This window comes from Chiloscyllium plagiosum, unplaced genomic scaffold (assembly GCF_037043375.1).
Source record: "Chiloscyllium plagiosum isolate Xiang-an unplaced genomic scaffold, Cpla_swu_hap1 HiC_scaffold_37, whole genome shotgun sequence".
Classification (NCBI taxonomy): Eukaryota; Metazoa; Chordata; class Chondrichthyes; order Orectolobiformes; family Hemiscylliidae; genus Chiloscyllium; species Chiloscyllium plagiosum.
Genome location: NW_028270175.1, coordinates 3,834,045 through 3,857,680, shown reverse-complemented (window position 1 = coordinate 3,857,680; position 23,636 = coordinate 3,834,045). Strand labels below are relative to the sequence as shown.

The 23,636-nt window shown below is 41.4% G+C and overlaps 1 protein-coding gene across 4 annotated transcripts in view; it reads right to left on the bottom strand.

Moving 5' to 3' along the window:
- Nucleotides 1–23,345, bottom strand: part of LOC122540457 (solute carrier family 35 member E2B) — a 44,512-nt gene extending 21,167 nt beyond the window's left edge. Inside the window, exons 1-3 of one of the 4 annotated variants that reach the window (XM_087980227.1) lie at nucleotides 23,193–23,343; nucleotides 17,062–17,165; nucleotides 16,279–16,406 (exon numbers count right to left, since the gene is read on the bottom strand). The gene's annotated coding sequence lies outside the window, so the exon portion shown is untranslated. Of the gene's footprint in view, nucleotides 1–541; nucleotides 601–16,278; nucleotides 16,407–17,061; nucleotides 17,166–23,192 lie in introns of all 4 variants that reach the window. The other 3 variants (XM_043676293.2, XM_043676290.2, XM_043676294.2) reach the window with 3 other exon arrangements.
- Between the last annotated feature and the right edge of the window lie 291 nt (nucleotides 23,346–23,636).

The following is a 23,636-nucleotide window of genomic DNA, read 5'->3' as shown; positions in this document are numbered from 1 at the left end:
AACATAACGAAATAGGAACAAAAGAGTGTGGAGTTCCTGGTGACAGATGTCTCCAATCATCATTGGCCTAATGAGGCCATGTCCACTCTCCTAATACTGATATTGTTTTCTTACTTCCCTACCACTCCTACTTTAGCCATGCTACCAGGTCATAGTAAAGACTGCTGACCTCCCTTTCAGAGATATGCACTGTGCAAAACCCAGTCCAGAATTTCCCAGAATCCCAAACTGGATGGCAAGTGTGGCGGCAACCTACTAATTTGTCACCTACCATAAAATTCAGTCAGAAGGCATAATGTCATCTGAAGCAGTTTCACAACCCAAAAACAAACCCAACATCAGTTCCTGACATACACTGTGAATTTAAGACTGTTACTAGGAGCACTCTTGCCTCAGAATCAAAAGATTCTAGATTCAAATCTCATTCCAGTACCTGAGGACAACAATTTAGGTTGACACTCCAGTCCAATACTGAGGGAGCACTGCACTGTCAGAGAGGCTTTTCAGCTGGAATGATAGATATAAATGATTCCATGGTTACCTCACTATTTTGAAGAGCATCAAGAGAGTTGTCCCTGGTATCCTGATCAATGTTTTTCCCTAAACGAACATTAAAAACAGATTACTTTGTCATTATCACATTCCTGCACGTGGGTTCTTCCTGTGTCCAAATTGCCATGTTTTCTACATTAAAACAGTGACTACAGTTCAAAGGCACCACATAAAGGCAAGTCTTAAATTACTTTCAATATACAGTATCTCCTGCACAGACATTCCAAGACAGATCATAGCACCAGAAATCTAGCATTCCTTCCCAGGATTTCTGAATGTCAACATGACACTAAAACATCAGCTGCACCACAGTGGCTCATTACTCAGTCCAATGCAGTACTGCATTGTACCTCACCAGCTGATACAGAATTTCACCAGTACAGAAACAGCACCAGAAAATAAAATCAACAAAATGTGATGTAGAACAAAGTCAAAAAGCGTGGTGCTGGAAAAGCACAGCTGGTCAGGCAGCATCTGAGGAGCAGGAGAGTCGACATTTCAAGCATAAGCTCTTCATCAGGAATTGCAGAACAGTCCTAATCTTCAACTTCTGTATGTTACTATGGAACCAGTTAGAGTTTTGATTTGAAGAAAGTAGAAACGTTATGTAAAGACCATAGACCTTTACACTGATCATTGCTGATGAAAAGTGAGCACATATTTATAAATATGAGATCGTAATTAAAGGGTCACCCATCCCATTGATGCGCTCTCACATCTTCTCTCTTTCCTCCCACTTATGTCTTGGTGCAATCCTGGGATCCGAAACTCAGGTGGAGATAGCTTGTTGACTTAGAATTTTGGTATCCTGAGTGAAGTAGTAAGCAATGCATCAGTCATGCAGGGCTCGGAGGGTGGGATAAGAGTGAATGAGGGAAGATGTTGCAAGCGATTTTAAGCATATATAACCATGATCCTCAGTGGGTGGTGGAAGTTGGGTGCAATTGCAGAATTAGAGCATCTGAGGTAGCAGACAGAAGATGGTGGCACTACCCTGAGAGCAGAGAAGCTCAATGACCTTATTGCTGTATTGCTGAGCATTTCTCTGGATCATGGAGACTGCACCAGTCCAAGCAGTAACCTCAGACGAGGCTGGCATGATCTGGTGAGGTTGCTCCTCCACTTGGTGAAAGTGAGGACTGCAGATGCTGGAAATCAGAGTCAAGATTAGAGTGGTGCTGGAAAAGCATTGCAGGTCAGGCAGCATCTAAGGAGCAGGGAAAAAAAAAATTGACGCTTCGGGCAGAAAGCCTTCATCAGGAATGAAGGCAGGAGCCATGAAGGGCTCCTGCCTGAAACGTCAATTTTTCCTGCTCCGCGGATGCTGCCTGACCTGCTGTGCTTTTCCAGCATCACTCTAATCTTGCTCCTCTACTAGGCCTACGGGAAAAGAGACGAGGCCTCCTTTGCATCAGGACAGCCAGGTCCACAAAGCAGGGTGCCAAATTTACCCACTTCAATATCCAGGAAGACAAACAGGAGGCTGAAAGAAAACAGCAAGACAGGCAGCATCAGGTGGTGAAGCGCTATTTCAGGACTTACTCTCCAATGGCCTTTTTTAGCTTTGATGGACAATCCTGCAGAATTCCTTCAGCAGATGAAACCTCAGAGGGAGCAGTAAAGTGAATCTGTGTAGCAGTCATGCCATCTTTTTATTGCATTCATAAGAGTCAAACAGCGTGGAAACAGACCCTTTGGTCCAACTCGTCCATGCTGACAGAGTTTCCTAAACAAGTCCCATCTGCTTGTGTTTGGTCCATGTCCCTCCAAACATTCCTTATGCATATGACTTTGAAATACTGTAACTGCACCTGCATCCATCACTTCCTCTGGAAGTTCATTCCACACACAACTCACTTAAGTCGTTCTCCATCTCACCTTAAAAATATGCCCCCTACTCTTGAAATCCCTCACCCTAAGACACCTGCTATTCACTTTGTCTCTAGCCCTCATGATTTTATAAACCTCTATAATCCATATAACCTCATCCTCCTATGCTCCAGTGAAAGAAGCCCCAGCCCATCCATGCTCTCATTATAATTCAAACCCTCCTTGCCTGGCAACATCCTGGCAAGTCTCTTCTGACCCTCTCCAGCTTAGTAATAGCCTTTCTATAACAGGGAGGCCATAGCTGGACACAGTACTCCAGAAGATGCCTCACCAATGTCCTGTACAACTTTAACATGTCGTCCCAACTTCCTTACTCAAAAGGCCTGAGCAATGAAGGCAAGCCTTCTTATCAATATGTGATGCAAACTTCAAAGAATGATGTACCTGACCCCTTAGGTCCCACTGTTTACAACATGACCCAAGGTCCTACTTTTAATTGTGTAAGTCGTGCCCTTGTTTGTTTGACCTCACATTTACCAACTTAAAGTCCATCTGTCAAGTTTCAGCCTAGTGTCCCAATTGATCAAGATCGCTTTGTAATCTTAGATAACCTCCTTCTCTGTCATACCACCAATTTTGGTGGCATCTGCAAACTATCCAACTATGCCTTCCATATTCTCATCTAAATCATTTATAGAAATGATACACAAAAGTGGACCCATCACCAATCCTTGTGGAACACCACTGGTAATAGGCCTCCAGTCCAAAAAAATCCCTCTACCATCACTGTCTCTGGTCGTTAAGCCAATTTTGCATCCAATTGTCAAGCTCTCCCTGAATCCCATGTGATCTAACTTTACTGATTAGTCTGCCATGTGGAACCTTGTCAAAGGCTTTACTAAAGTCCGAGTAAACACTGTCTATCACTCTGCCCTCAATCTTCTTGGTTAGTTCCTCAAAAAATGCAATCAAGTTTGTGAAACACAATTTCCCTCCCACAAAACCATCACTAATCATTCCTTGCTCATGTCTTTATTTTGGAAACCCCTGGGTGACCTTGGTGGAGTTCAGCCAGGATCTGGTGGTGACCTTTACTCGGGACAATCACTCACGCTCTCATAATAATGCCATCCTCTCCGGGTCCTTTGGTTTCCCTTATCACCACCAGCTGTTGGATCTTTCTGCATCCAAAGATTAATATAGTCAGCTATGACTGGAAGTGTGTCAAGAAGGTTCAAAACCAGTACAGACTCTTCCAAAAGGCAGTACCACCGGTGGTGTGTCTGCCAGTGGGAGGCGGCTCAATGCATCCACATTTGCTACTTGGCCGCTCAGATGAAGTTCTGATACGTTAGTATTGGAGCCCACAGATGAACTCACACTAAAGCAATGGGCAGCTCTGCCTTGTCCTCTTTAAGCAGACCTAGCACAGGTTTGCGGTCCATTACTATTTCAAATTTATGTACATAAAAGACATTGGTGGAATTTCCTAATTCCAAATATGACCACCAAACTTCCCTTCTCTATCTGGGTATATTTACACTCTGCAGTAGTCAAAGTCCTGGATCCATATGCCACTGGGTGTTTGTCTCCATTGGGCCACCTACTACCCTGATGCTGTATGGGTGGCATTGCATATCAATACCAGAGCTCGCTTGGGATCATAGTGTGCCAACACCTTAGAGGATCTTTTTAGATTAGAGTCCCTACAGTGTGGAAACAAGCCCTTCGGTCCAACCAGTCCACACCGACCCTCTGAAGAGTAACCCACCCAGACCCATTTCCCTCCGACTAACACTATGGGCAATTTGGCATGGCCAATTCACCTGACCCGTACATCTTTGGAACGTGGGAGGAAACCGGAGCACCTGGATGAAACCCACGCAGACACGGGGAGAACGTGGAAACTCCACACAGCCAGTCACCAGAGGCTGGAATCGAACCTGGCACCTTGGTGCTGAGGCAGCAGTGCTAACCACTGAGCCACCGTGCCGCCCAAATGATAGCGGAAGATAGCGGTTTCTTCACCTCACTGAAAGCTATGGCTTGGCTATGCAACCATATCCAAGGCTAACCCTTTTTTGCATGAGTTGATCAAAGGTTCCAGTTTGAAGGCCAGGTTATGTATGAACTTTCCATAATAATTCACCAGTGCAAGGAAAGACCCAAGCTCTGGGACATATGCAGCAACTGGGGCACTTTTGATCACCCTCACTTCCAAAGGGTGTAACCCAGTCTTGTCGACTCTGTAGCCCAAGTAGGTTACTTCTTTTCACTTCTAAGGCTAACGCCCACATGGAAGAACTGTCTAAGGACTATATCCAAGTTCTCCAAGTGCTCCTTACTGGTCTTCGCTGTTAGATAAATGTAAAATATTCTCCATTATCCACTGAAAAATAGCACAAGCAGACGATACCCAAAATGGCAGACTCGTATGTGGGTACAAACTATTGTGGGTGTTAATTGTAACATACTTCTGGGAATCCTCATCTAACTGCAATCACAAGTACGCATGGCTCATGTCCAGCTTCATGAAAGACAGCCCTCCCCTGTCAGCTTTGCATGTAAATCCTCCAAGCAAGGGAATGGGTATATATTGAGCCGCGAAAAGCAGTTTACCATTTGCTTTAAATCCCCAAAGGCAAACCAATCCGTCAAGCATCACAATCGATATGACCGGCATTGTCCAATCCCACAAACTAGATTGGTTTGATGATTCCTTCACTTGCCAGCCTCCTGATTTCTGCCCCAACTTTTGCTCGTAAGACAAATGGCACTAGGCAGGCCTTGCAGAATTGTTTCCTGGTCAACATGCAAGGTGGCTTTATTTGCTGTCATATTCTAGTAAAAAAAAGACCAGAAGAAATAGGAACAGACCAAGGCCAATCAAGCCCTCGAGTTAACTCTGCCAATCAACAGGATCAAGTGTGATCCGACATTCCTCATGACCACTTTCCTGCACTTTCTCTGGAACCCTAAAAATCTATCTCACCCTTAAATAAACACAAGGACACAAGTGCTCTGTCCCCACAGCCTTCTGTGGCAAGAGAGTTCCAAAGATTCTCAACAGGCTCAAGAGACAAAAGTTCCTCATTTGTCTTAAATTGGTGCTACTTTATTCTGACACAATGCTCTTTGGTCCTAGATTCTCGCAGGTGGGAAAACATCTACTCAGCATTTACCTTGTCATGGCTTTTAAGAATCTTGTATGTTTCAACGAGATCACATCTCATTCTTCAAAACACCTGTTTAGTTTTTGCTCATAAAATAATTCCTCCATACCAGGGATTAGCTTCAGCAAGGCTGGTTGAGTATAAACCAAAAATATTGGAAATACACGGAGTTCAACTGACATCTGAGGATAAAAGGCAGCTTGTGACTAGTTTTGGCTGTGACTTGCTGTATTATCACTACTCTGTGAGCCACAGTACTCCAACATTTCTTAATCTAGAGATACTGCCACTAGGCTATTGCCTCTCTACCTCTTCATCATCATTCAGTTTTTGCACCATGTCTAATTTCAGCAATAATTCCACTTTCTTGGCTGGGTCAATGAGTTGTGCTTCCTTTTTGCATGGCCACCCATGTGTACCTGCTGGCATTTATTTTGATTGACTTGATTGTTTTAAATTTATTGATCTGCACCATGTATTATCACAACCTGTATGAAGACTTTTGTTTTAAACCCACAAAGCATTTTTATTGCTGTTGGAATAGGGTTGGCTGCTCCCGTGCATGTCAGATGGATCAGTCTTAGTTGGCTCAGGTCAGGTCAAGGGTTGCTACTGCAGGACCGATCAGTATTGGGCAATTCCCTGCATTTTTCTAAGTAATTTGGGTGGGAACAAGATTCGCTGCACCGTGGGCAAAAAAATGTGTGGTGTTTGAACAACACTGGCTTTTGAGTAGACAGATTTAAGAAAGTGTGTCTGTACTAGAGACATAACAGTAAAAACTTTATGCAGTATGGTAGAAGATTGTTAATGGCCCAAAATTTCCAGGTTCTGAATCAAAGGCAACCAGGTGTATGACTAGAGATGGGCTCCGGGACCCCCCTGCAGAAATCCCAAAGCACTGACTTTGTGAGCACCCCCGCAAAACCTAAACATCTGACGTCAATTGCCCTTCTCTCCGAGACCTTGCGTTCAGATAATTCCAACTTGCTTATTTTAATGGCTACTTAGGAAATGTTAGAAAAATAACAGACTAACTCCTGGGTACAGCAGAATGATGTCTCATCCCAAAGCCCTGACTCCTTCCCCCCCACCCCTAAACTCATCACCCTAAACATTTACCCACTCACCTCACTGTTCCTACCCAATTACCTAACCTATCCTAGCCACTTACACACCTAAAATTCAACTATTTACTTAACAAAGAGAAGCTTTGTGACAAATAGATTACATAAGTGAACAAGAAATTGGCAAATGGGGTATAATGTGGGGAAATGTGCAGTTGTTCATTTTAGAAGGGAGAACGAAAGAACAGTATTATTTAAATGGGGAAGACTGCAGAAAGCTGGAGGTAATTTTGCATGAAATGAGAAAGCCAACACAGAGGTGGAGCACATAATTGGGAAGGCTTTACTTATGCAAGAGCTGGACAAATGATATACTATGTATTCTCAGCCCAGCCAGAACAGCAACAAATTGCAGACAAGTAATCCTGAACACAAAATACACAATGGCAAACTTAGGAATACAAACCCCTCATGGCATTCCCTGAAGAGCCAGCAACCTTCCACTTGCTCAGCTTCTAAGGACTTCTTCAAAGATCTGATTCCAAAACTCAGCTACCTACTAAATGCCTGGAACTTCTGCTATTGTTCCAACAACATAGAACTAGCATTGATAGAAGCTTGGCTGTCTGGCAGAAAGAAGAGAGTGGGGATAAAAGGGTCCTTCTCAGCATGGCTGCCAGTTACAAGTAATGTTCTGCAAGGCTTGGTGTTGGAACCACAACTTTTCACTTTATACATTAATGATCTAGATGAAGGAACAGAGGGCATACTGGCTAAGTTTGCAGACAGTACAAAAATAAGTAGAAGGACGGGTAGCCTTGAAAAGGTGAGGAGGCTACAGAAGGATTTGGACAGGTTAGGAGAGTGAGCAATGAAGTGGCAGATGGAGTACAATGTGGGAAAGTATGAGGTCATGCACTTTGGCATCAAGAACAGAGGCATGGACTATTTTCTAAATGGGGAGAAAATCCATAAGTCTAAAGTGCTCAGAGACTTGGGGAGTGCTGGTCCAGGATTCTCTCAAGGTAAACTTGCGACTTGAGTCAGTAGTTAGGAAGGCAAATGCAATGATGACATTTAGTTTGAAAAAACATGAACATAAAAGCAGGGATGTACTTCGGAGACTCTATATGGCTCTGGTTAGACCACATTTGGCATACTCTGTGTGCAGTTTTGGGGCCCCATTTTTCTGGAATGGTGTATTGACCTTGAAGCAGTTTCAAAGGAGGTTCACGAGAATGGTCCCAAAAATGAAAAACTTAATATAAGAGATATTTGAGGTCTCTGGGTCTATACTTAAGAGTTTAAAAGGATGAGGGGGGATCTAATTAAAATATACAGAATACTGAATGGCCTGGACAGAGTTGATGTTGGGAAGATGTTTCCATTGGTAGAAGAGATGAGGACCCAAGGACAGCCTTAGAGTAGAGGGAAGGCCTTCAGAATGGAGATAAGGAGAAACTTCTTCAACCAAAGAGTGGTGAATCTATGGAATTCATTGCCACAGAAGGCTGTGGAGGCCGGGTCATTGAGTACATTTAAAACTGAGATAGATCAGTTCTTGAGTATCAGGGGAATCAAGGGTTATGGGGAGAAAGTGGGAGAATGGGGTTGAGAAATGTATCAGCTATGATTGAATGGCAGAACAGACTCGATGGGCTGAATGGCCTAATTTCTGCTCCGTTGTCTTATGGTCTTGATTACTCACTAAGTCCCTCACACAGCATGTTTGCAGTACAACTAATAGCAGCACTTCTAACTCCTAATCTGTTCCTGTCTGTTTCCCTTACTCACTACCTTTTCTAATTGCCTGTAGCCTTTAAACTTCTCTTCAGAGATCCCCAAACTGTACAGAATGATCTGTTGAAAACCTCGCTGTTGCTGGACAGAATTTTGAATCAGCCCAATAACAACATCCTTGACAGTATGAGAACCCTGAAGGTTACATTCCCACAGAATTCTGCACATGGATAGTATCATATAGTTGCATCAATAAGTTTACAAAGTTAATTGCTGATGAGAACTTTTCTGGGTTACCTGCATGCTTTGTACCAGAAGGCAGTCAGAGCCCTGAGGTCTGATTAATTCAGTGATCAGGGACAGGAGAGTGAGACAGAAAATAAGGGAACCCAGAGAGGAGTACAGGAGCTTTAGACTTTGTAAAGACTCGCAACCTGTTGGACAATTAGGTTTGTTTGGATGAGAAAGCAACAGAGAGAGGAGGCTACAGATTGGATGAGCTAACTGACCACAGCATCATAGTGCAGAAAGCCATTCATGTAGGGGGAGCAAAAAGGAAGGTAGTAATCATAGGGGATAGTACAGGGAGGGGCATGACAATATTATTTGCAGCAATGAGCTAGAGTCCAGAAGGCTCTGTTGCCTACTTACTTCCAGGGTTCGAGGGGATCTTACAGCAGAAGGGCAGGGTCATGTTGGTACAAAATGACATTGACTGGACAAAAGAGGTTCTGCAACGTCAGTACAAATTTCTGGGCATTAAGATGTAAATCAAAATCTCAAAAAGGTAAGAATCTCTAGATTATTACCCCAATCATGTTCTGGTTCTAGCACCAGTGCTTGGAAAAGTGAGATCTGTACTGTTGGGACAGTTTACACATCTACTGTGCTTGGGCCAGTTTTCCAGTCAGTCACATAACTGGGGAAGGAAAGAAGATTTTCAACAAAATAATATGGGCAAGGTTTCAAACTTGGGAAGGTGTGGTAAATTGAAAGAATAGAAACAAGGCCTTAGAATAAAATATTAATCAGGGAAATGATAAACTGACTGTAACTGAAAGGAATAGGTCAAATCTGAATACATCACCAGGCAAGGCTAGAAGTTACAAAACTAAAAAGGATGTATAGAATGCACTTAGCATTCAAAACAAAAATCAACCAAGCACACAAGTATAAATACATATGATCTGCTAGCTACTACAGAGACATAGCTGCAGAATGACATAGATTGAAACATAAATATAGAAGTATACACGTCATTTAGGAAAAACAGGAAGGTAGAAAAAGATGGAGCGATAGCATTACTAATTAGTTACGGTATTACTACAAAAGAAGAATGATTTGAGCTTGGGAAGGCAGGATGTAGAAGTGATTAGGGCAGAAATGCAAAATGATAAGGCAAAAAGTCACTTGTGGGAGTGGAGTACAGACCTCCAAACAAGAACACGTTAGGACCAAATATAAAAGAAAGATATAATGGGAGCTCATCAGAAAAGTACAATAATAATCACAGGGGATTTTAACTTACATTTGGATGTGTAAAATCAAATGGGTAACAGTAGCCTAGATGAAGTGTTCATAGAATATTTTCGGAATGGTTTCTTAGAACACCACATTCTGGAACGTAAGAACCAGGAGCGGGAGTAGGCTGTCTGGCCCTTCGAGCCTGCTCCACCATTCAATATGATCATTGCTAATCTTTTCGTGGATTCAGATCCACTTACCCACACTCTCACTGTATCCCTTAATTTCTTTATTGTTCAAAAAAGCATCTATCTTAGCTTCAAAACCATTTACTGAAGTAGCATCAACTACTTCACTGGGCTGGGAATTCCATAGATTCCCAACACTCTGGGTGAAGTTCCTTCTCAATACAGTCCTAAATCTGCTCCCTCTAATCTTAAGGCTTTGTCCTCTTGTTCTTAGTTTCACCTGCTAGGGGAAACATCCTCTCTACCTCGATATAATCTATTCCCTTCATAATTTTATGTGTTTCTAATGCCAGAGTATCCCTTCTCACGTAAGGAGACCAAAACTGCAAGCAGTACTCCAGGTGTGGCCTCACTACCACCCTACACAACTGCAACATAACCTCCCTGCTTTTAAACTCAATCCATTTAGCAATGAAGGACAAAATTCCATTTGCCTTCCGAATTACTTGTTGTACCTGCAGACCAACCCTCTGTGATTCCTGCACAAGGACACCCAGGTCCCTCTGCATAGCAGCATGCTGCAGTGCTTTAACATTCAAGTAATAGTCCTCTTTACTGTTACTCCGAACAAAATGGATGACTTCACATTTATTAACATTGCATTCCGTCTGCCAGACCTTTGCCCACTCACTCAATGTATCTATGACCCTCTGCAAAGTTTCACAGTCCTCTGCATACTTTGCTCTGCCACTCATCTTAGTATCATTAGCAAACTTTGACACACGTTGTCCCCAACTTCAAATCATCGATATAACTTGTGAATAATTGCGGTCCCAACACAGATCCCTCAGGCACACCACTAGTCATTGATTGCCAGCCAGAATAGCACTCATTTATCCCACTCTTTACTTCCTGTTAGTCAACCAGCCTCTATCCATACTAATACTTTACCCGGAACGCCATGCATCCTTATCTTATGCAGCAACCTCCTGTGCGGCACCTTGTCTAAGCCCTTTTGGAAATCTAGGTGCACGACATCCACTGGGTCCCCATTGTCCACCTTGCTCTTAATGTCTTCATAGAATTCCAGAAGATTCGTTAAGCATGACCTGCCCTCCATGAACCCATGCTGCATCTGCCCAACAAAACAATTTTTAATTGAGATGCTTTGCTATTTCTTCCTTGATAATAGACTCAAGTACCTTCCCCACTACAGAGGTTAAACTAACTGGTCTATAATTCCCCATCTTTTGTCTATCTCCCTTTTTAAACAGTGATGTCACATTTGCTGTTTTCCAATCTGATGGGACTGCCCCAGAGTCCAACGAATTTTGGAAAATGACCACCACTGCACTTGCTATTTCTCCTGCCATCTCTTTCAGTACCCTGGAATGCATCCCATAAGGGCCAAGAGATTTGTCTATCCTTAGCTCCATTAGCTTGCCCAACACTACCTCTTAATAATTGTTTCCAGGTCCTCGCCTACCTTTGTCTCTTTGTCAATTACTGACATGTTATTAATGTCCTCCACTGTGAAGACCAATACTAAATACCTGATCAATGCCTCAGCTATTTCATCATATCCCATAACTAAATGCTCCTTCTCATCCTCTAAAGGACCAACGTTGACTTTAGCCATTATTTCATTTTATATATTTATAGAAAGTTTTGCTATCTATCTTTATATTCTGTGCTAGTTTTCCTCCCATATTCTATCTTACTTTTCTTTATAGCTCTTTTTGTGGCTTTCTGTTGACTTTTAACGTTTTCCCAATCTTCTAGTTTCCCGCTAATCTTGGCCACTTCGTACGCCTTCGCTTTCAATTTCATAGTCTCCCTTATGTCCTTTGACACGCATGGCAGATTCCCCCTTTTCTTATAGTCCTTTCTTTTCACTGGAATATACTTTTGCAGAGCACTTGAAAAATTGCTTTGGAAGTCCTCCACTGTTCGCCAACTGTCCAATCATAAAGTCAATGTTTCCAGTCTACTTTAACCAACCCCTCCCTCATTCTATTGTAGTCCCCCTTGTTTAAGCACAGGACCCTGGTATTGGATTTTATCTTCACATTCTCTATCTGTATTCTAAATTCAGCCATACTGTGATCATGCCTTCCGAGAGGATCCCTGACTATGGAGGTCATTAATTATTCCCGTCTCATTACACATGACCAGATCTAGGTTAACTTGCTCCCTCGTCAGTTCCATTACATACTGTTCAAGGAAATTATCATGGATACACACAATGATCTCTTCCTCAAGGCTACCCTGACCGAGCTGGTTCGACCAATCTGTATGTAGATTAAAATCTCCCATGATAATTGCCATACCATTTTTACAGGCATTAGTTGTTTCTTTGTTTATTGCCCGTCCCAATGTGGTGTTATTATTTGGTGACCTACAGATTATGCCTATCAGTGACTTTTTCCTTGTAGAATTTCTAATTTCCACCCAAATGGATTCAACCTTATTCTCCATAGAGCCTATATCATCTCTCAGCACCAAATTGGTTGGTACAATTGCAGCATTGAAAAGGTATCTGTATGGGTACATGAATAGCAAGGGTTTAGAGGAATATGGACCAAGTGCTGGCAAATGGGAATAGATTAATTTCGGATATCTGGTTAGCGTGGACCGAAGGGTCTGTTTCCATGCTGTACAACTCTATGACTCTATGTAAAAGAGCAAGCTAGCTAGAAATATATAAACAAATACTAAGAGTTCCTAAACATACTTAAAAACAAAAATTAAAGTGGCCATTGATCCTACAGAAATGAAGTTTAGGGAATTAATCATGGAAAATAAGGATGTGGCAGATGAATCAATGGGGAGGCAGTGGCATAGTTGTAATATTATGACTCAATCTAGAATTCTAGTTAAATGTTCCGAGGACACAGGTTTCATTAAAAAATCTGTTTTAAAAAAATCCTATTTAAAAAGAAATTCTATTTAAATTTGTTGATGATGCAAAGATAGGAAACTAAGGACGCTGCAGACGGATACAGATAAGTTAAATGGAAAATGGTTAACTTAACTGATTAGGCCAAAATCTGGCAAGTGCTATATTATATAGGAAAATGTGAAATTGCCCATTTTGGCAGGAAGAATACCAAGAAGCATGTCGTCTAATTAGTAAGACATTGTGGAGTTCTATGATGCAAAGAGACCAGGGTGTACTAGTAAGTGATTTGCAACAGGTTAGAGTGTAGGTACAGCAAGTATCTTTGTGATGGGAATTGAATAAAAAGGTAGGAAGGTCATCATAGAATCCCCAGAGTGTGGAAACAGGCATTAGCCCAACAAGTCCAGACCGACCCTCCAAAGAGTATCCCACGCAGACCCATTCCCCTACCTGATTACTTTACATTCTCTCTGACTAATGCACCTAACCTACACATCCCTGAACACTATGGGCAATTTAGCATGGCCAATGCATCTAACCTACACATCTTTGGACTGAGAGGAAACCCACACAGACACAGGAGAATGTGCAAATGCCACACAGACAATCGCCAGAGGCTGGAATCTAACCTGGGTCCCTAGCGCTGTGAGGCAGATGCACTAACCACTGAGCTACCGTGCTGCTTATGTTCTAGTTATACATGTCATTGACGAGACCACATCTAAAAGTACTTTGTACAGTATTGGTCATGTTTAACCTGTTATGAAGTTGAAGGCATGTACTGTACCTTTAAGAGACAGCGAAAGCTGAAAGCTAGCAAGCACCAGTCATGTGACTGACTAGTAGTCACAGAGTGTACTGGAAAAATTGAAAGATATAACATTTGGCTGTAACCTAGATACTTCAGTCATTTTCACAGCAGTTCAAATTTAACCTAATTAAATTATGCCCCAAGATACAAAAACCCAATCGAATTTGAATTTTACTGTTTTGACAACACCGAACCAATGAGACAATCCGATGTTTGAGGTATTAAAAAAAAGCAGGAATTTTGGACAGTTAGCCAGAAAGAGCACGAACTGCCATTGAAAGACTGCTATTCACACTCTCTGTCAAAGGTACCTTTTTCATATGAAACATCTTTGCAGCAGAAGGCCAAAGAAGACCTAGGAAAAATCAACAGACAGAGGAAGACCGACAATGGAGATGACAGCCGCTGTCTGGTTTTGAAAGTTAAGTTGCTGTAAATTTAATAGAGGCTTTATTGAATAAATATATTATTACAGAGTGGGAAGCAGATAACAAATCTTTAAGAGAAAAAAGCTTAGAGTTGTAAATAGTTGTTGTTTAATGTTCACTTTTAGAGTTAAAGAATAAATTGACATTTTTGTTAAATAGTGGAATTGGGGTAGTTGTCGGTCACTCCTACTTTAACAGATTACGAGGTGAGGTGAGCTTGTGTGCATTTGGTTTATTAGCAGAGGGGTTTACCATTGTGTCGTAACAAATCAAACATGTAAATATCTTGGAAATAGTTGAGAGAAAATTTACAAGAGTGTTACCAGGAATGGGTGAGTTATGTCGCGAGGATCGGTTAGGCTTATGTCTGCTAGAGTTTAGAAGAACAAGAGGCAACTTGATTGAAACATATAAAATGATAACTTAGATTTGACTGGACTCAGCACAGGTAGGGCAGAGATGATTAAACTCAGAACAAAAGACTCTTATAGAACCTAGGCAGGTTAATATTTGGCTATATCCTGTACTTAGGATCAGGATATACTCTTGCTAATATGAAGGGTACCTTTACTGATCCAATTAAAACTATCCAAGTAGAAACCCAGAGGCTGGAATTCAAACATTTTCTTTGATTCCCAAAAGCCTTGAAATTCCATGGATACTGGTCAGCATCTTTCAGATCACAGAATTATTACAGTGCAGAATGGGGCCATGTCATGTCTGTCCCTTCATGTCTGTCTCACTCTCCAAAGGAGCATCTTACTCAGTGCCATTCTCCTTTATCTCCCATAACCATGTACAATGTTCCTTTTCAAATAACCTTCTAATTCTTGTGTGCCTCAACTGAACCCCTCTTCACCACAGTCAGAACCACTCATCATGCGAAAATGTTTTTCTTCATATCCCTTTTGCTTCTTTTAGGAATTACTTTAAGTATGTACCCTCTCTTGATCCCTTTGAGTGGGAACATCTCTTCCTGTTTTCTCTGTCTAGACTTCATGATTTAAGACTTCAATCAAACCTTCCCACAGACTTCTCTTCTTCAAACAGTACTGACCTAGTTTCTCCAGTTTATCTTCATAACAGAAGTTGGCTCAATTAGTTCAAACAGAATCATTCCAGTTATTAATACAACCTTGCAAGAATAAAAACCAGAGTTTTCAGTTAAACTAATACAGGGTTTTTTTAACATCATTTCAGTTTGATTGATCTTTTCTCATTTTAAAAAGATCACAAAGAGATGGGCAAGATGTGAAAGTTATTAAATCCAGTGAGTGAGAAGTGAGAAGACAATTAACCAAACGTGTTTTGTAATCAAATCATTTAGTTCTCCAGCATCTCATTAGTGGATTAGGATTTGAAATAACAGAATTTCTTTCCTAAAAACTGGCAAGTTCCAAACAGGCAAAGCCTCAATCCAGAGATGACCAAATTTGAGATAGCTTTGTAATCAATTTGATATGTTTCAATGATGCATAACTATTGTTTCTTTCACAAAATAAGTGAAGCAAATACACAGTGTATTGAATGCAAGGCAACAAAATACACACTGTGGAAGTTAACATGCAAGGTTTCATGTATAACACTGCAGCATTGATTAAAGGTAAACACAGAGGATAGCAAGTCACTAACTTTTACAATAAGGCCAATAGATATGTTATTCAGAAATACCAGAGATTTTAACGCATTTCAAAAAACAGAAGAAGGTGTCAGTGACTCAAATTCAGCGCCATGGTTAAGCAAATCATGTCACTGTTTGGATAAAACAAAACGTTGCTTGGACATGCTTCAGATGGCAGTCTTTAGCAAATTAAAATATTAAGTTAGGATTAAACCTTTAGCATTTTATAAGCTGAATTGTACAGCAATTGTTCAAAGGGCATTACACCAAACAAGCTGAAATGAAGGGTGGTGTTTTCCAATAGAAAGTAATCATTTGAATAATTAGTCCAACTTGTAGTTTTTTTTAAACAACCAACCTGTTGTGATACACCTAGGACAGTTGAGTTGTGAAACTGGAATTTCTGGCTCAGAGGTAGGGGCACCACCACCACACCAAAATAATTCTTGGCTCTAACTCATATCCTGTATTAAACACTGCACTAATAGCACTCTGGGCGTACCTATGCCAATGAACTACAATGGTTCCAGGAAGTGGCTCATGAATACATTCTCAAGGGTAACCAGGAAGGAGCAAAAAGATGGCCAGCCAGTGATGTCCACATCCCATGAACATGAGAGGAAGAAAAAGCTATAGAGACAAAATTATAGATTAAGACAGATTCTACTTGGCCAATAAAAATTAAAAGAAAGACCTGTATTTACATCATGTATTTCACAACCTCAGAACATTCTAAATTACAATTGATAATGACAGGTCAATCTGAGGTAAAAATGTTCACCAGAAAGAACCCAAGGGAAGAAATCCCTGATGTGCACAGTAAGTGTTGTGGGATCTTTGAATTTCATAAGAGAAGGCAGACAACGTTTAACATCTTATCTGAAAGACTGAACCTGACAACACAGCACTATCAGCACCACACTGAATATCAGTGTAGACTTTGAGTTGAATGCTCTGGAGTAAGACTTTAACCTGAAGATCAACAACAGCAAACTGAAAACACTAAGCTTCACAAAAGAACTGTAAAACTCATTATATATGAAGAACTCATTGATCACACATACTGACACTTAAAATATTTCAAATAACACATTTTCAACATACTTCTCCGGAAAATTTCAACACGTCATACAATTTAGTTACAATAATCTTGTGTAATTTACTGAAGTCCTTCAGGAAAGCATTTATGCCATCCCTTATCTCATATATAATTAACTGCTTGAAGTTATCAATGAAATAAATAAATGTAGCATTTTTCTTTGCTCCCAAACAGTGATGACATTACCAGTTAATCCACTTTTGATGATTTTGGTTGAAGGAAAAATATTGATCGAGCGAACAGGAAAACATGCCATCTTCAGAGAACGCCATGAAATTTTTATTGTCCACCTGAACCACCAGAAAAGACAGACAGGCTTAACATTTCAACTTGAAGACTTTAAACAATGAAACACATAATTTCTCACTATTTAACTGGGTGAATAAGCTTGAACTGTCAACTTTCATGCAAAATATAAGTTGCCACATGGAATTCCAATTCACAATCTTACAAAGCAAATTAAACAATCTAATGCCCCACAGCGTCCAGTTGCTCTTACTAGTTGTTAAACCATGAGAAACAGTCCTAATGAAAGATCAGGGATTATCCAACAAGGTGAGGAGGGGAAGAAAAATCAGCAGATCTGACACAATAGCCAAGTGATGACTGAAAAGAGACAAATGAACTGATGTAATGAAAGCAGGTAATAAACAATTAATCTAGCCCTGCAGTGAATCTATTTCTAAAACCTTGGATGAAAGGTCACAAACCTGAAATACTAACATTGTTTCCCTCCACAGATGCTGCCAAAACCACTGAGTATTTCACCATTCTGTTTATAATTTTAGATTTCCAGCCTCTTCAGCATGTTGTTTTGGCAACAAACAGCTTTGTACTGGTGAACAGTGCAGTACAGTACAAGGTTAACTAAAAGAGCACAATTTTTGTCCAACAAACATTAGGGAACAGTGATAAAGTACAACATCATAAGACAGTAGGCCATTCAGCCACTCATTCCATAAGATTTTGGCCGATCTGGCACAAGCCTCTTTCATGCCAGCTCCTCAAACCTCAACTGATATTTCAAAATCTACTTACCTCCTTTTTCAATGCTTAGAGTGATCCTGCCTCCACAACTCTCTGGAGTAGAGAATTCCAGACATATACTACACTCTGGGGGAAGAAATTCCTTTACACCTCAGTTTTAAATTACTTATGTAATTACGTCCCCTAGTTCAAGACTCCCCCACCAGTGGGAATATCATCTCAACATTTACCTTCATTATTGATTCTAAGGGATTTGCCAATGTTTCAAAAAGTTCACTCCTCATTCTTTTAAAATGTCACAAATAAAGGCCTAAACTGTTTAGTTAGTCTTGATAAGTCACTCCTTAGCTCAGGAATCTGCATTGTGAATCTGTTATGAACTGCTTCCAACATAAGTATATCCTTTAAATGCAGAGGACCAAGACTATATACAGAACTCCAAATGGTGCCTCACCACACCCTGTACAGTTGTAACAAGACTTCCCTATGTTTAAACTCCAACCCTCAGCAAGGAAGATCAAAATGTCATTTGTCTTGTTAATTAGGACATTGGTTAGGCCGCTTTTGGAATACTGCATGCAATTCTGGTCTCCCTGCTCTCGGAAAATGTTGCTAAACTTGAAAGGGTGCAGAAAAGATTCAAGGATTGTTGCCAGGGCTGGCAGGTTTGAGCTATAGGGAGAAGCTAAATAGGCTGTGGCTATTTTCCCATGAGCATCGGAGGCTGAAAGGTAACCGTATAGAGGTTTATAAAATCACAACATGGATAAGGTAAACAGATAAAGGTATTTTCCCCAGGGTGGGGGATAGAAAGTGTAAAAAACTAGAGGGCATAGGTTTTAGGTGAGAGGGGAAGATTTAAAAGAGATCTAAGGGGAAACTTTTTCATGCAGAGGGTGTTGCTTCTATGGAGTGAGCTGCCAGAGGAGGTGGTAGAGGCTGGTACAATTACAACATTTAAAAGGCATCTAGATGGGTACATGAATAGGAAGGGTTTAGCGGCATATGGGCCAAGTGCTGGCAAATGAGCCTAATTTGGATAGCTGGTTGGCACTGGCGAGTTGGACCAAAGGATCTATTTCCATGCTGTATACCTCTATGACTATAACTACTTGTTCTTGCATGCTTTTTGTGTTTCATGCTCAAGAACATTCAGATCCCTCCATGCTGCACATTGTTTTGGAGTCTCTCCCCATGTAAATAATTGGCTGCCTTTTGATTCTTCTTACCAAAGTGCATGACCTCACTATCCTACTTTAAACTCTACCAAGCTTGTGCCCACTCACTCAAGCCAAATATACTCCTCTTGCAGGTTTCTTATGTCCTCATCATCACACTTATTTTGTATCTTCAACAAATTTGGATACATTTCACTCTGTGCCCTCCAAGTCATTATGAGAGACAATGGACCTCAATCTGAGCTACAAATTTTCTCAAAACTTGCTAAGACAATAAATAATTGAGGCTGTAGAAGTGATCCTTGTGGCACTCCACAAGTTACATCCTTCCGACCTGTAAAAGACCCATTAATCCTGACTCTGTCTTCTGTGTTTCAAATGCTCAATCCATGCTGTTACCCTCGACACCATGAGCTCCTATCTTGTGCAATAAATGTTTGTGTGACACCTTAGTGAATGCTTTCTGGAAATCTAAATATTTTTCATCTATTTGTACTGGTGAACAGTGTTTGTTATGTCAACTATTTGTAATATCCTCAAAAAGTCCAGGAAATTTGTTAAACATGATTTTGCTTTAGCAAAGCCACGCTGAATCAGCTCGATTGTATTCAGCTTTTCGAAAAGTCCTGCTATTTCTTCCTTCATATTGGACTCTAGAATAAACTAACAACAGCTGTTGGCCTATAGTCTCCTGCTTCCCATCTCTTCTTGAATAGGAGCCTGACATTAGTGGTTCAAATTCTGGAATCGTCCCAGAATTACACGTGCTGGAAAATTTTGAGCATTGCTTCCACTATCTCTGCAGCCACTTCCTTTAATAGCCTGGTGACCTGTCTTCAGTCTCATTAGTTTGACACAAACACAAATTAGTTGTCCCTCATGATAGAAACATTTACAAGACTTTTCCCATTAGCATCCTGGGATGTTTAGCGTCCTCCACCATGAAGGATGATGCTTCATGCTCAAAATATTGATTTAAATCATTTGCCATTTCTCAATTCCCTAGTCAAATCCTTCAAGGGTACAACACTCCTTTCTTTCTATACTCATAGAAGTTCTTGCTGTTTGCGTTTGTTCTATTTCCTGCCATTTTACTTCCAATTTTCTCTTCATTAGCTTTTTAGGCATCTGGTGCTAGTTCCGAAAAATTCCCAATCCTACATTCTACTATTAATTTTGCCACTCTATACGCCTTGATTTTGATTGGATATATTTCTTAACTGCCTTTGTTAACAACAGGTGTTTCATCCTTCTCAGAGTCCTCCTTTTCGACTGGAATAAATCTTTGCTGAGCGTTCTGAGGTATCAGCTTGGCTGCCACTGCTCCCAGCCAGTGTCAGACAACCTTTTCTATACAACCCTGAAATTGCTCTTATTTAAGATGAACCCACAGATTTTAGACCAGCATTGTTCTTCATCAGACTGTATCTGAAATTTTACCACATTGTGATCACTAATTCCAGACGATCCTCTGAGATCTCGTATTAATCTTACCTCATTTCACATTACGTAATGGGCAGCACGGTGGCTCAATGGTTAGCACTGCTGCCTCACCAGGGACCCGTGTTTGATTCCAGCCTTGGATAACTGTGTGGAGTTTACACATTCTCCCCGTGTCTGTGTGTGTTTCATCTGGGTGCTCCAGTTTCCTTCCACTCTCCAAAGATGTGCAGGTTAGGTGAATTGGCCACAACAAATTTCCTATAGTGTTCAGGCATGTCTAGTTTAGATGCATTAGTCAGGGGTAAATATAGGGTAGGGGGAATGGGTCTGGGTTGGTTACTCTTCAGAGAGTTGGTGTGGACTTGTTGGGCCGAATGGCCTGTTTCCACACAGTAGGGATTCTAGTCTATACAAATTAATAGATCTTTGGTGTTACAGACCCGATGGGATGTAGGGCCTCTTCTGTACTGCACAAAATTGTCTAAAAATAACCTGTTTCCAGGTAGGTTGCTCAACATACTGATTCGGGAAACAACTTCTTGATGCACTTTGACAAATTTGTCTGTCATGTTACCTTTGCCATTCCCTTAATAACCAAGTCAAATTATTCTTCTGCATGCTAACATTTCTGACATTGTCAACAGTTTTTGTAAATATTCCACACCGCAGAATCTAATTTGCCAATCTGTTCAGACATGACATGTTTACAGGCTTATGAGGCGTATCATCTATTGATGAAAATTGGTTTATACTTTCACCTCAGACAGTTTAACACATGCCCTGGGGCATCTCAATAGTTTTATATATGAGATATAATATACACAAAGGCCTTGGTTTAGCATATTGTATGGTACATGGCCTCACTCACACAGGAGAGTTCTACACATAGACTGGGTAATATTCAACCCTCAGTCAATGCATTATAAAAAATGAAAGCGAAAAAATTCTGAAGGAGGATCACTGGGCCCAAAGCATGAATTCTACTTTCTCCCCACAGATTCTGACAGACCTGCTGAGATTTTCCAGCAATTTCTGTTTTTGTGCCTTCTAAAAACAACATAATCGTTTCCAAATTCTGCAAATTATTCAGCTTTCTCATGCTAACTGCAGATGAGATGTGGCAGAACTTTACGTGAACACTCCCAAATCAGTCTGAAGTAAAAACTCTCAAAAATGTGAATAATGTTCAGGATTTTCACTTATTACATTACTTACCGAATGTAATGATTTTTCCTTAAATACCGCACAATTTTGAATTTTGGTTAAGATTTGAAATCAAGAATTCAAATTGTTTTGAAGAACTTCAGCTAACTCTTATCCAACGAAAGACTAACTTCTAATGGAACGAATTGCTTGTTACATCGTTACTTGCTAAAAGAGAAGAATTCAGGTGGAAAAATTACTTTCATGAAGTTTTTGACTGGAGAGCTGCTTACGTAGACACGATTGTGATTTATTTTTTGTTTGTTGTAGATTTATAGTGCTGTCGGTGAAATCTCTGCACAAGAAACAAAACCAATCGCTTTACTTCGTCCCGTCCCCGGGGAAAGTGAGGACTGCAGATGCTGGAGATCAGAGTGAAGAGTGTGGGGCTGGAAAAACACAGCAGGTCAGGCAGCATCTGAGGAGGAGGAGAGTCGACGTTTCAGGTGTGAGCTCTCCATCAAGAATGAAGCATTCCTCGGATGCTGTCTGACCGGCTGTGTTCATTCCTGATGAAGGGCTTTTGCCCGAAACGTCGATTTTGCCTGTCCTCGGATGCTGCCTGAATTGCTGTGCTCTTCCAGCACCACTGATCCAGAATCTGGTTTCCAGCATCTGCAGTCATTGTTTTTACCCTGTGTTTTTCCAGCACATACACTTCGACTTTACCCAGTCACTCCCAATTAATCATGTGCGAACTCCTAAACTGAAATGTGGTATGCAGTTCTGAGACATTGAGCTAAAACATTCAGAGGGAGGGACACCTGATCTTCGGCTTAACCTGCATACAAGGACACCCAAATGTCTTTGCAATCCATTGTCTCATCTAGAAGACAAGCTACAGACTATCTTCTTCCATTAATGACTGTCGGTATTTGCGGTAGATTTATTTTAAATAGCGAAAGGTATTCCAACAGTAAGAGTCCCGGAAGAGCTCACAAGAACAACCGCTCTCAGTTACACCCAAAACGGGGGAAAGCCCAACTCATTGCCCTCTCTGGTCCGCACCACTATTGCTGTCTCTTTCGGGTCCGCATGACTATCGTTGTCCCTTTCGAGTCCGCACCATTGTTATTGTCCCTTTTGGGTCCGCACCATTATTGCTGTCCCTTTCGGGTTCGCACCACTATTACTGTCCCTTTCGGGTCCGCATTACTATTGTTGTCCCTTTCGGGTCCGCATTACTATTGTTGTCCCTTTCGGATCCGCATTACTATTGCTGTCCCTTTCGGGTCCGCATTACTATTGCTGTCCCTTTCGGGTCCGCATTACTATTGCTGTCCCTTTCGGGTCCGCATTACTATTGTTGTTCCTTTCGGGTCCGCACCATTGTTATTGTCCCTTTCGGGTCCGCACTGCTATTGTTGTCCCTTTCGGGTCCGCATTAGTATTGTTGTCCCTTTCGGGTCCGCACCATTGTTATTGTCCCTTTCGGGTCCGCACTATTATTGGCCCTCTCCCGTTCGCATATCATAAGTCCCCTTCGGATCCGCACTCATTACTTACCCGCCACGTCTCTCCTCCGCCCACCATGGCCCGGCCAGCCTTTCCCTGCACATGCTAAGCGCACGTTCCCCATCCCTCTGTAAGCAGACACAGACAATGCAGTGAAACGCCCTCCATTTGCGGCCAACAGCAGCACCGTCGCTGAGACAAGGAGCGCGCGCGCCGGAGCGTCAAGACGGTCCTGCCGCTGTGCATTGTGGGGCTGCAGCGTCTTACCCCAGGCAGAATTACAACAACAACTGGCCAGTAGGCCATTGTCCATATTACCTGACAGGGCATCCCTCTTCACTTAACTGATACCACAGAATCATAGGATTGATACTATTTAATTGTTCTATTACCTCGTGCCAATCTCCTGTGTCTTCCCTAGTACCTGCACACAATTTCTATTAATCCATTCACCTCCTGAATGTCTCTTCCTGCACCATATGCCCAGGCTGTGGA